Consider the following 12,231-nt stretch of genomic DNA (forward strand, 5'->3'; position numbering starts at 1 on the left):
ACTGTGGCAGAAAAGGTCATAAAACGGGGCAAAACTCACTTGGCAGATGTCTCCCTTAACGACAGAAATGTTGGGCTCAGTTGTGGTCATAAGGACTCCCTGTATTGGGGACCCTTTTCTTCTGGCGAGGACCCCGTTCACACAACACGCTTGACCAGGCCGGGGTCCTCGAAGCCCCCCAGAGAGAAACCAGAGGTCCACGTGGAGCCTCCTTAGGGCCTGTGAGAAACCCTGGATGACCACAGCCCCCCTTCTCCCTCCTCTGGGGTCTCCCTGGGACAAACCCAGAAGTTGGGGTGGGCTCATTCCTGACCCAGGAGGGGCTTTCTCCCCTCTGGGCCTCACCCGGCTTTGGTCAGACCCGGCTGGGAACCTCCTGGAGGAGAAGAGAGTCTCATCACACATCAACCTGGCCCTGAAAAGCCACAGCTTGAACCCGGAGCCACCCAGGATCTGGTCTGCAGGCCCTGAGAGCAGAATCTGAGGGAGGTTCAGGGGGGAGAACTTCCAAGCGGTGAACCTGGGATAAGGGCCTTCCTCTGTTCCTCCCTGCCAGGGTGGGCCTGCCTGTCCCTTCAGTTCCCCCGCTCACTCAGCCCCCCAGGTTCCCCTTCTGGGCCAAGAAGTTCATATTAATGTTCCCCTCAGTGAAGGAACATCCTCCCTGAACAACGGATGCAACTAAACCAGGAACAAAGGAGTTCCAACAGCACCTTTTTTGGGATAGAAAGTCTCAGCCCCAGAAATTGGGAAGGTCAGAGGGGTCCCTCCCCACCAATAGGAGATCCCCACAACAGAGGAAGAGCCTCCAGATCTCCAGAAATCATGTCGCTAGAAATCAGGTTGCACCATCCACCACACTGGCCATCACCACCATCTTTGTAGGGTTTCCCTGTGTAATGGGTGGCCGGCAAATTTAATGGATAGATGGATGGATGGATGGACAAACAGATATTTAGATAGATAGATTATAGATAGATAGATATGGATGGATGGCTAGATATAGATAGATGATAGATAGAGAGATAGAGATAGATATGGATGGATAAATAGATAGACAGACAGATAGATAGATAGATAGATAGATAGATAGATAGATAGATAGATAGATAGATAGATAGATAGATAGATAGATCTCAGCTGCAGACCTTACAGTCTATTATTTATTTAAAAAACTAAGAAATATCAAAATATAAAGAATCTTGGTGTCTTATAGGAACATAGTAAGATAACACAGGAATGACAAGAAAATAAAAATAAAAATTTCCATCCATTCTATAATTTTCTCCCTATTTACCCAATGATATATTCCACAAGTTGTCACATTCCTGCTTTTAAAAGAGCTCTTATCCCAAAATTAATATTGCTAGAAAAAATGGGGAATGAAATTTCACTTCAGGCACAAGCAAGTTTAAAATTGGCTGCAATTAGGATCAATATATGGGATTCTGATATAAAACAGAATTCCAAAAAACTCTTAACCTTGGGCAGAGATCAAGGGTGCTGATTGTCATTCAAAGACTTTAGTCATTAGAAGGTTGATGTGCGATGAGACTCTCTTCTCCTCCAGGAGGTTCCCAGCCGGGTCTGACCGAAGCCGGGTGAGGCCCAGAGGGGAGAAAGCCCCTCCTGGGTCAGGAATGAGCCCACCCCAACTTCTGGGTTTGTCCCAGGGAGACCCCAGGGGAGGGGAGGAGGGGGGTGGTCATCCAGGGTTTCTCACAGGCCCTGAGGAGGCTCCACGTGGACCTCTGGTTTCTCTCAGGGGGGCTGCGAGGACCCCGGCCTTGTCAAGGGTGTTGGGTGAACAGGGTCCTTGCCAGAAGAAAAGGGTCCCCAATACAGGTAGTCCTCGACCTATGACCACAAACCACGGTTTGTCATTAGCTTCTAAATGTGAAGGAGACCCTGAGACCATCTAGCCCCACCCCTCCCCCAGTTCAAGCTCCTCTGACTGATGGCTGCTCCCTCTTTTCCTTGAGACAATCTGGGAAGGGGAGACTGAACTCTGTCAGGGAAGAGCCCCCCTCCCCCTCCTAGAAGAATGGGCTACTTTGAGGAATATTAAAGAGGGAAGATCGTTATATTTCCCCAAAGGGAGCAACAGGTTGTTCCCGGCAGAGAGCAGCCCCCACCTTTCCTCAGAGCCCTCAGCAGATGTCAGCACTGAAGGGTTAAAGAGCCTGTTGAAAGAAGCCAAGGACCTAGGAGCCTCCTCCTGCCCTGGGAGCCAAGGAAGGGCCGGATCCTCTCCCTCTGCGGCCCTTTGGCCAGCCCTGAGCGGGAGGAGGGAAGGGGAGGCCTTTGCTCTGTCCGGTCTCGGCCCCAGGAGAGGCAGGCAGGCAGGCCTGGGACATGCGGGGGATGATTAAGAATACCTGCAAGCTGGAGACAAGTCAGGCAGGGTGCCAGAGCACCTTGAGGAATGAAAATAGTTAAAATGCAGTGATAACTATCAGCAGCCAACTCTTGCTCACAAAGTGAAGCCCTTTAGCAGAGAGGTCATTTAAGCTCTTCAGAAAAAGCAGACCCAGGAAAAGCAATCCTTAGATCCATTTGCACCACTTAAAGATACCAGATGGTCTCACCTCACAAGATATCCTAAGGAAATCACCCAGATTTAAGGAAAGGTCACATGCCCCCCCAAAAGGCAGTAAAAAAAAAAACCAGTCCCAAGCTTGTATCCTGCCTCTTGGAAGTACACCCCAAAAGGACAGTGCCGGACAGTATTAAAGCAGTGAAGGAAGACCCCCTCCCCAAATAGGAAAAGAAACCATGAGGCAAGAAAAAATTCAAACACAATACAAATACACTGCTCAAAAGAATAAAGGGAACACAAAAATAAGACATCCTCAATCTGAATGAATGAAATATTCTTATTAAATACTTTGTTCATTACAGTTGAATGTGCTGACAACAAAATCACACAAAAATTATCAATGGAAATCAAATTTAGCAACCCATGGAGGTCTGGATTTGGAGTTACACTCAAAATTAAAGTGGAAAAAAACACTACAGACTGATCCAATTTTGATGTAATGTCCTTAAAACAAGTCAAAATGAGGCTCAGTAGTGTGTGTGGCCTCCACGTGCCTGTATGACCTCCCTGCAATGCCTGGGCATGCTCATGATGATGTGGCGGATGGTCTCCTGAGGGATCTCCTGTCACACCTGGACTAAAGCATCCCCCAACTCCTGGACAGTCTGTGGTGCACGTGGCATTGGGGGATGGAGCGAGACATGATGTCCCAGATGTGCTCAATTGGATTCAGGTCTGGGGAACGGGCGGGCCAGTCCATAGCATCAATGCCTTCGTCTCGCAGGAACTGCTGACACACTCCAGCCACATGAGGTCTAGCATTGTCTTGCATTAGGAGGAACCCAGGGCCAACCGCACCAGCATATGGTCTCACAAGGGGTCTGAGGATCTCATCTCAGTACCTAATGGCAGTCAGGCTACCTCTGGCGAGCACATGGAGGGCTGTGCGGCCCCCTAAAGAAATGCCACCCCACACCATTACTGACACACTTCCAAACCGGTCATGCTGGAGGATGTTGCAAGCAGCAGAACGTTCTCCACGGCATCTCCAGACCCTGTCACGTCTGTCACATGTGCTCAGTGTGAACCTGCTTTCATCTGTGAAGAGCACAGGGTGCCAGTGGCGAATTTGCCAATCTTGGTGTTCTCTGGCAAATGCCAAACATCCTGCACGGTGTTGGGCTGTAAGCACAACCCCCACCTGTGGACTTCGGGCCCTCATACCACCCTCATGGAGTCTGTTTCTGACTGTTTGAGCAGCCACATGCACATTTGTGGCCCGCTGGAGGTCATTTTGCAGGGCTCTGGCAGTGCTCCTCCTGTCCCTCCTTGCACAAAGGCGGAGGTAGCGGTCCTGATGCTGGATTGTTGCCCTCCTACAGCCTCCTCCACATCTCCTGATGTACTGGCCTGTCTCCTGGTAGCGCCTCCATGCTCTAGACACTACGCTGACAGACACAGCAAACTTTCTTGCCACAGCTCGCATTGATGTGCCATCCTGGATGAGCTGCACTACCTGAGCCACTTGTGTGAGTTGTAGACTCCGTCTCATGCTACCACTAGAGTGAAAGCACCGCCAGCATTCAAAAGTGACCAAACCATCAGCCAGAAAGCATAGGAACTGAGAAGTGGTCTGTGGTCACCACCTGCAGAACCACTCCTTTATTGGGAATGTCTTGCTAACTGCCTCTGCTTTCCACCTGTTGTCTATTCCATTTGCACAACAGCATGTGAAATTGATTGTCAATCAGTGTTGCTACCTAAGTGGACAGTTTGATTTCACAGAAGTGTGATTGACTTGGAGTTACATTGTGTTGTTTAAGTGTTCCCTTTATTTTTTTGAGCAGTGTACTTTGACCCATTGGCCAACGGGTTCAACCTCAAAAAACGAGCCATGTTTAAAAACCGCAAGTGTGAATGAAGGGACCAGGTTAAGTGTGTTGTAAGGATATCAGCAGTTTGTCATGTCTGAGCTGGCTGCCTGCCCTAGTGGCTATGGAGAGTCTCAGTCAACCCAGAGGTGCGTTTTCAAGCCGTCGTTTGGCTCAGTTTATCCATCGCTCCTGGTTTCTAGGAGCAAAATCAAAATCCTGCAGGTGCTGTGTGGCCTTTGCTGGTGGGCCAGAAAAAGAAATATTTCTTGATATAAAAAAGAAGAGGGGAAACTCCTAGAGATTCCCTGGGACCCTCCAGTGTTCAATATCCCCCTCCTGCCCCCATGAAATCGGGGAAAAGGGGACCTAATTTAAATCTCTCCCTCCTTGGAGTTCCTTCAGTTCCGTTCAGTTCAGTGCTGAGACCCCCGTCTGGGGGGAGAGGATCTACCTGTCCCTTGGGACTCCCTCTGCCACCCCTTCCTTTAGTGACCCCCCAGTTTCTCCCCCCCAACCACCCTCTGGGGACCCAGGAGAGGGTCAGAGGGGAGACTCTCCCCCATCTAGCTCTGGCTTTGGGAGTCAGGGGCTCAGCTGGCCTGAGGAGGGTCAGGAAGGCCAGGGGGAAACTCTGGGGCTCAAACCAAGATGGACTTTTTTATTCAAGGTGCCAAAAAAGAAGATTTCACGCACAGAACACAGTTGAGGAAAGGATGAAAAACAAACAACCCAAACACAGTTCCAGCTATGCCCAACCCCCCCCCCCGGTTTCCATCTTTGCCAGCTTCCCCTCCTTCCATGGGAAAGAGCTTTTCTGCCCCGAGTGACCTTCCCTCCTTCTCCCTGCGTGGATCTGCCTTTTCCCCCTGACTGGATCTCTACGTGGCAATCAGGAGATCCTCTTTCCCGAAGCTCTTTCCCTGCTTCTTCCTGGATCTGCTGCCTTCTCCCTCTGGGCAGCCTGAGGAGAGCCTCCCCCGAAGCTGCTCGGGGCTCAGGAGCCCCGCCTGCCCTTCCATCCTCTGCTCGCTGACTGGACACGGCTCCTTATTTTATGCGCCCTGAGAAAAGCCCTGAAGCCCCTCGAGGAGCCCCTCCGTGCCTGGCCTGCATCCCCCGGGGGCTCTTGTTTTCGGGGGGCGAAGAGGCTCCTCAGCGGAGGGAAACGGCCTCTCCTTTTTCTCCCCCAGAGAAAACCATGATGGTTTTGACCAAGAGAGAAGAAATGGCAACTGAGAAGATGATGCTGAAGACCGTTTGTCAGAGAAGGCAGGTGGCGTTCCTTGGTTGACCAAGGAAGAGAGAAGAAGACAAAAAGCAAAGCAGGAGGATGTAGGATGTGGCTTTGACAAGGGGAGTTTGTTGGTATTTAATGAAGAGGATTAAAACAAGGCCTGTGGTTAAGAAGAAGAGCAAGGCAAAAGAGACCAGGATGATGCCCAGATGTTCTTCATAAGACAGGAACGTTATAACTTTGGGGATACATTGGATTCTGTCCTCATTTGGATATTGATCATCCAGACACTTTGTGCATTTTTCTGTATCTGAGAAAGTCAAAGAGCAACATTTCCTTAATATTCTGGTTTTTTAACATTTTAAGAAATATCATTTTTGGACAACACCTGATTCCAAGAACATTTTCAAGATGTGTTGTGTATAGATTCCATAGAAAATAAATGTTAATATAATTTTCAAATACCTATATAGCTAAGGTATATGAAATTGGAGGATTTCTAGTGCATTTGGAATAAACAAAATAAGAGTTGAGCTTCAATGCATGCTTTAATTTTCTATCAAAGTGCTATGGATAAATCCAGTTCCACCAGTCCTTCCTTTCCTCTGGTGTCACCTACCTTTCTGAGTGGAGAAGGTCCCATCCGGACAAGGAACACAGTCGTAGCAGCAAACTGGCTCTCCTTCTCAAGCTCTCTTGACAAATCCAGCATGACAACTTTCCACACATCTGGACTGAGGCAGGGACTAAGCAGAAAAAATAGGTATGCAAAAGAAAATGTGTTTGGACTTTCCATCCATGGAAGTAGACCTGGACATTAGACATTCCAAACAGGTGTAGGAGATGTGACCCTGGCAGGTTCTTTCCTTAGTTTGTTCTTTCCTTTTGCTTCTGGCATAACACAGGGCAATGGGGGACTTTTCTACTTAATAAAGCCTGAAGGGATGGAATTGAGAAAATTTTAGCATTAAGTGACAATCAGTTCCTCCTCATGGCTGTATTAAAATGCATTCCTCCACTCTTCATCTAACCATGGTTGGGATGAACACATTACATTTTTGAATAAATTTGTAGTCAAAGATGTGCTAAATTGTTACTTTATTAGATTTATTTAAGTAGAATAAAATGTGATTAAGAAGAAAACTTTTGACCAGTAGGATCTGGAAAGGTTTCTTCTGGACTGCAGAAAGCCTTGGAAAGCTGCTCTCCTTTGGCCCTAGTTCAAAACAGTCTCCCAGTTAAGAGATAAAGGAAAAATTCCTCATAAATTATAGCTGATGATGTTACCTAGTTTGGGTAATGAAACATCTGCAAGGAAACAAGCAACCTCATGTCGACCCTGAGCTACAAATGTTCTCCTTAATGAACACTAAAGGCTTCTGCATAGTTTCTAGAACTGCAGTGAAATTGAGGTGAGATCATGAGAACATGTCCCTGAAAAAGATCAAGGTGCAAATCTTTGGCTGCAACAGATGGGACATGAGGATGAGTCCTGGGTCAGAAGGAGATATTTCTAAGGCCCATCCAGTTATCCAACAAAAAGTCCTTTGTGTTGAAGAACTGCAATTAGGAGACTCCAACTGGCATGGAAACAGGTAGATAATCAGAGTTGGGACCTTGTAGGTCATCTAGTCCAACCCCCTGTCAAGCAAGAGACCCTACACCATTTCTGACAGATGGCAGTCCAATCTCTTCTTGAAGGTCTCAAGTGATGGTGCTCCCACAACTTCTGAGGGCAACTTCTGTTCCATTGGTTGATTGTTCTCATTGTCAGAAAATTTCTCCTTATTTCCAGGTTGAATCTCTCCTTGATCAGTTTCCATCCATTATTCCTTATCTGGCCTACAGGCGCTTTTCATCCCTTCATCTCTGTGGCTGCCCCTCAATATTGGAAGACTGCTATCATGGTTCCTGTAACTGTTCATCGTATGTTTTAACCTCCACTTCCCTAATCATCCCGGTTGCTCTTCTCTGCACTCTTTCTAGAGCCTCAACACCTTTTTTATAGTATGGTGAGTAAAACTGGATGCAGTACTCTAGGTGAGATCCTACTAAGGCTTTACAGAGTGGTATTAGTACCTCACTTGATCTCAATTTTATCCCCTGGTAATGCAATTTAGGATTGCATTAGGAAAGACAGATTCAGATTCAGATTCAATCTTATTGTCATTGCACATAGATACGGCAACGAAATGCAGTTAGCATCTTACCAGAAGTACAAGAACAGCAGTAAAATATGAATATATATATACAGATATACAGAATATATAACTATAAATATACGGAATATCTATGAATATGCAGAATATATGTCTAGAAAAAACAAAAAAGTATGTACATGAGCATACAGAGAATGTGTGTGTGTGACTGCACATGTATGACTATATACAACTGTACAGAATGTTTACAGACATATTGAATATAAGTATAAATGCACAGAGAATTTATACAGAATATATTATATACAGTATTATCAGGGGGAATATCAGTGTGTGTATGGGGGTAAACGAGTTGAAGAATTCAGTAAGGAGACTGTCGTGTGATAGAAGCTGTTCCTTAGCCTGCTGGTCTTGGACTGCAGGCACCTGAACCTCTTCCCAGGTGGAAGAAGGGTAAACAGTTTATGGGCTGGATGGGAGAGGTCCTTAACGATGCTGTGAGCTTTACGCAGACATTGTTTCCTCTGAATGTCCACAATGGCAGGAAGTGGGATCCCTATAATGCGTTGAGCAGTTTTCACCACCCTCTGTAATGCCTTTTTTGCCTTTATGGTGCAATTTCCGTACCAGACTGAGATACAGCTTGTTAGGATGGTCTCGACTGCACAACGGTAGAAATTGATCAGGATAGCTGAGGAAAGGTGGTTCTTCCTCAGTAATCTCAGGAAGAAGAGGCGCTGGTGAGCTTTCTTGATCAGGCTGGTGGTGTTAGTCTGCCAGGACAGGTCCTCATAGAGGTGGATCCCCAAGAACTTGAAACCGGAGACACATTCTTCCGTTCTCCCTTTGATGTATATAGGAGAGTGTGTATGACCACTCTTCTTCCTGAAGTCCACAATGACTCTTTGGTCTTGTTGGTGTTGCGTAGTAAGTTATTGTCAGCACACCATGTAGCTAGGCTCTGCTCCTCCTCCCTGTACTCTTGAGTCATCGTCATTATTGATGAGTCCGATCACCATGGTGTCGTCTGCGAACTTGATAATGGTGTTGGAGCCATGCACAGGCCTGCAGTCATAGGTGAAAAGAGAGAACAGGAAGGGGCTCAGCACACAGCCTTGGGGTACGCCAGTACTCAGTGTGATAGTGGATGAGGTGGAGTTATTCAACTTGACATGTTGTGGTCTGTCAGGAAATCCAGTATCCAATTGCAGAGAGTAGTGTTGATGCCAAGGTTACCAAGTTTAGTGATCGGTCTGGAGGGGATGACTGTATTGAATGCTGAACTGAAGTCAACAAACAGCATTCTTGCACAGGTGTTCTTATTTTCCAGGTGTGTTAGAGTGGTATGTAATGCTATGGAGACAGCACCTCGGTGCTCCTGTTCTTACTGTAGGCAAAGTGGTAAGGGTCCAGTGTATTCGGGAGACAAGTTTTGAGGTGTGCCAGGACTAACTGCTCGAAGCACTTCATGATTGTAGGTATAAGTGCTATAGGGCGGATCTGGATGAACATTATGCAGCACTGTGACCTGGTCAATGATGCGGCTGCCTTGAGACAGGATCCCTGCAAACTCCTCTTGGGAAGAGTCCCAAGGTCCCCTTTCTCTGGACATCTTCTCCAGCCCTTCACAGACAAGACAAGCTTGGAGGAGGAGCAGAGAAATGCTTTAGGTACAAATTGTAGAGTGGAAAATTAAAGGGCCTGAAAATGGCTATTTTATTTCTCTGGTTGATGAAAGAAAAAAAAAATATACAATGGAAATTTCTTTACACACTTAATTTTTTTATCTACTTTATCCACTAAGACCACCCTCTCAGTGCTTCAGGCTCATGGATTCCTCGTTAACTGGGAGAAGAGTCAACTTAACCCTTCCACACGTATAGCTCATCTAGGAGCTGTGATTGATTCGGTTGAAGAGAGGGTCTTCCTCTCTCAAGAGAGGTTCAGCAGTATCCAAAAAGCTATCAGGTCAATTAGACGGACTAGAAAGGCCTCGTTGCTGGACTTGTCCAAGTTGCTTGGAAAGTTAGTCTCAATTATTCCCTGGGCACGTTTACATTCCAGATCCCTGCAGTGGTTTCTCCTGCCGTACCAACGTTCCGGAAGGAGCAACTCAGGACTCGTGGTGAAGGTTCCTCCAAGGGTTCTCGCCTCCCTTCTCTGGTGGACAAGACCCTCTACCAACAGAGGTCATCTCTTCAAGGAGCCCCAAAGGGTCACTCTCACAACAGACGCCAGCCTTTCCGGATGGGAAGCCCACATGCAGTCGCTTTCAGCCCAGGGAACTTGGTCTGCAACCGAGCGGCGCTGCAGCATCAACTGGCTGGAGCTTCACGCAGTATATCTAGCCCTGCGCGCCTTCCTCCCGCAGGTTCGAGGCCATCACATTCTGGTCTTAACAGACAACACTACTACCAAAGCCCACATCAATTGTCAAGGGGGCACTCATTCCATTCGCCTCATGAGGGAGGCCGAGCGGCTTTGTCGATGGGCAGAGGTGCATCTCTTATCCATCAGGGCGGAACACATCTCGGGGGTCTCGAATGTCCAAGCAGACTGGCTGAGCAGGGCCACGCTGGACCAATCGGAATGGCGCCTACACCCCTCCTTATTCAGGGAGGCAGCAGCGGTATTCGGTCAGCCTTCGGTGGACCTGTTCGCATCGCCACTCAATGCTCAGACACCGAGATTCTTCTCTCGTTACCCTGCCGATGGCGCAGAGAACCACGATGCCCTCCGCTGCCCCTGGCCCACCGGGCTCCTTTACGCCTTTCCCCCCCTCCTGCTGATACCCAAGGTGATTCAGAAGTTAATACTTGAAAGGGCAGAGGTCCTCCTGGTAGCCCCTTTTTGGCCCAGGAGACCATGGTTTGCGGATCTTCGCAATCTGTCAGTGGCCCCACCGTGGAGGATCCCCCTCGACAGGATCTCTCTGTCCCAGGGACCTCTTCAGCATCCAGACCCACAGTGGCTTCAGTTAGCCGTGTGGAGGTTGAGCGGGAAAGGCTAAAAAATGAGGGCCTGTCGGTCCAGGTCATCAATACCATTCTGTCAGCAAGGCGGCCTTCGACTACCCGCATTTATAATGCAACCTGGAACATCTTTTGTAAGTGGTGCCATAAGTCGTCCGTTGATCCACTCTCGCCTTCAATTGCCAAATCCTGGCCTTCCTACAGGTCGGTCTAGATAGGGGCCTCTCTCCCAACACTCTGAGAAGGCAGGTCGCAGCCCTGTCCACTGTGGTCGCGGGCAGTTCTTCTGACTCACTTTCCCACCACCCTCGCATAAGGGCTTTCCTTAGAGGGGCCTCTAATCTGCACCCCCCGGTGATCCACAGATATCCCACCTGGGATCTTAATAAGGTTCTTATGGCATTAACTAAACCTCCCTTCGAGCCTCTCAGGGAGGCACCACTTCAGTTCCTCACATTCAAAGTGGTGTTCCTTGTGGCGATAACATCGGCAAGAAGGATATCTGAAATAGCAGCTCTATCCGTGAGAAAAGACACTGATCGGGTGGTTCTGAGACCAGATCCCGCCTTTATGCCTAAAATCAACTCGGCATTTCACAGAGCTCAGGAATTGGTTCTGCCTAATTTTTGTCCCAAGCCTTCTCGAGAAAGAGAAAGGCAGTGGCACACTCTCAATGTGCGAAGGGCACTTCGTATCTACATCTATCGTACACAGTCAATCAGAAAGTCTTTATTCCTGTCCTTTCAACCAAAGACGCTGGGCTGCAAGGTATCCCCGGCTACCGTTGGCCGCTGGATCAGGGCTACTATATCCAAGGCCTATTTGGCGCAGGCTCTACCTGTCCCTAGTGGGATCACCGCTCACTCTACAAGGAGTGCAGCCACCTCGGCAGCCTGGGCTACTCAGGCGTCGATTCAGGATATCTGTCGAGCAGCCACCTGGGCGTCTCCATCTCCCTTTATACGTCACTATAAAATTGATGTTTACGCCTCAGCTGAGGCATCATTTGGCAGGCGAGTCCTTCAACAGGTGGCAAGAGACCCAGAGGTGATTCCAGACCAGACGGAGTCCCTCCCGTAGGACAGGCCATGCTTTGGTATGTCCCACTGTCTGGATGCTCGCAGCAGCTCTACGGAGAATGGGCATTGGTACCTACCTGATACGCCCGTTCTCGTCGAGCTGCGTAGAGCATCCAGCCCCACCCTAATTGGTCCATCTGGTGGGGAATCCTGTTTCGGCCAATGATGTATATAGTTCACAGTTCAGACTTGTATTATAGTTGACAGGAGAGGATAGTTGTTGTTTTCTCGTCTTCGTAAAATTGGGGAACGCGTGGAGGAGTCACATGGAGGAGGAAGAGCGTTCCTCAATTATAGCTCAGCCTGTTAGAGTGAAGACTGGAGCACCTCCCACTGTCTGGATGCTCTACGTAGCTCGACGAGAACGGGCGTAT

General features: G+C 48.3%; 1 protein-coding gene across 2 annotated transcripts in view; it reads right to left on the minus strand.

Annotated features, from left to right (window-relative positions):
• The window catches only part of LOC148130100 (vomeronasal type-2 receptor 26-like), a 178,207-nt gene that overhangs the window by 32,908 nt on the left and 133,068 nt on the right, over positions 1-12,231 (minus strand). The window contains exon 3 of one of the 2 annotated variants that reach the window (XR_015750252.1): positions 5,816-5,957. The exons of the other annotated variant lie outside the window; for it this stretch is intronic. The gene's annotated coding sequence lies outside the window, so the exon portion shown is untranslated. Of the gene's footprint in view, positions 1-5,815; positions 5,958-12,231 lie in introns of those variants that run through there. 2 annotated transcript variants of the gene reach the window in all.

Source organism: Notechis scutatus, chromosome 6 (genome assembly GCF_049901735.1).
Source record: "Notechis scutatus isolate UNSWTSFEM ecotype Mainland chromosome 6, rNotScu1.2, whole genome shotgun sequence".
Classification (NCBI taxonomy): Eukaryota; Metazoa; Chordata; class Lepidosauria; order Squamata; family Elapidae; genus Notechis; species Notechis scutatus.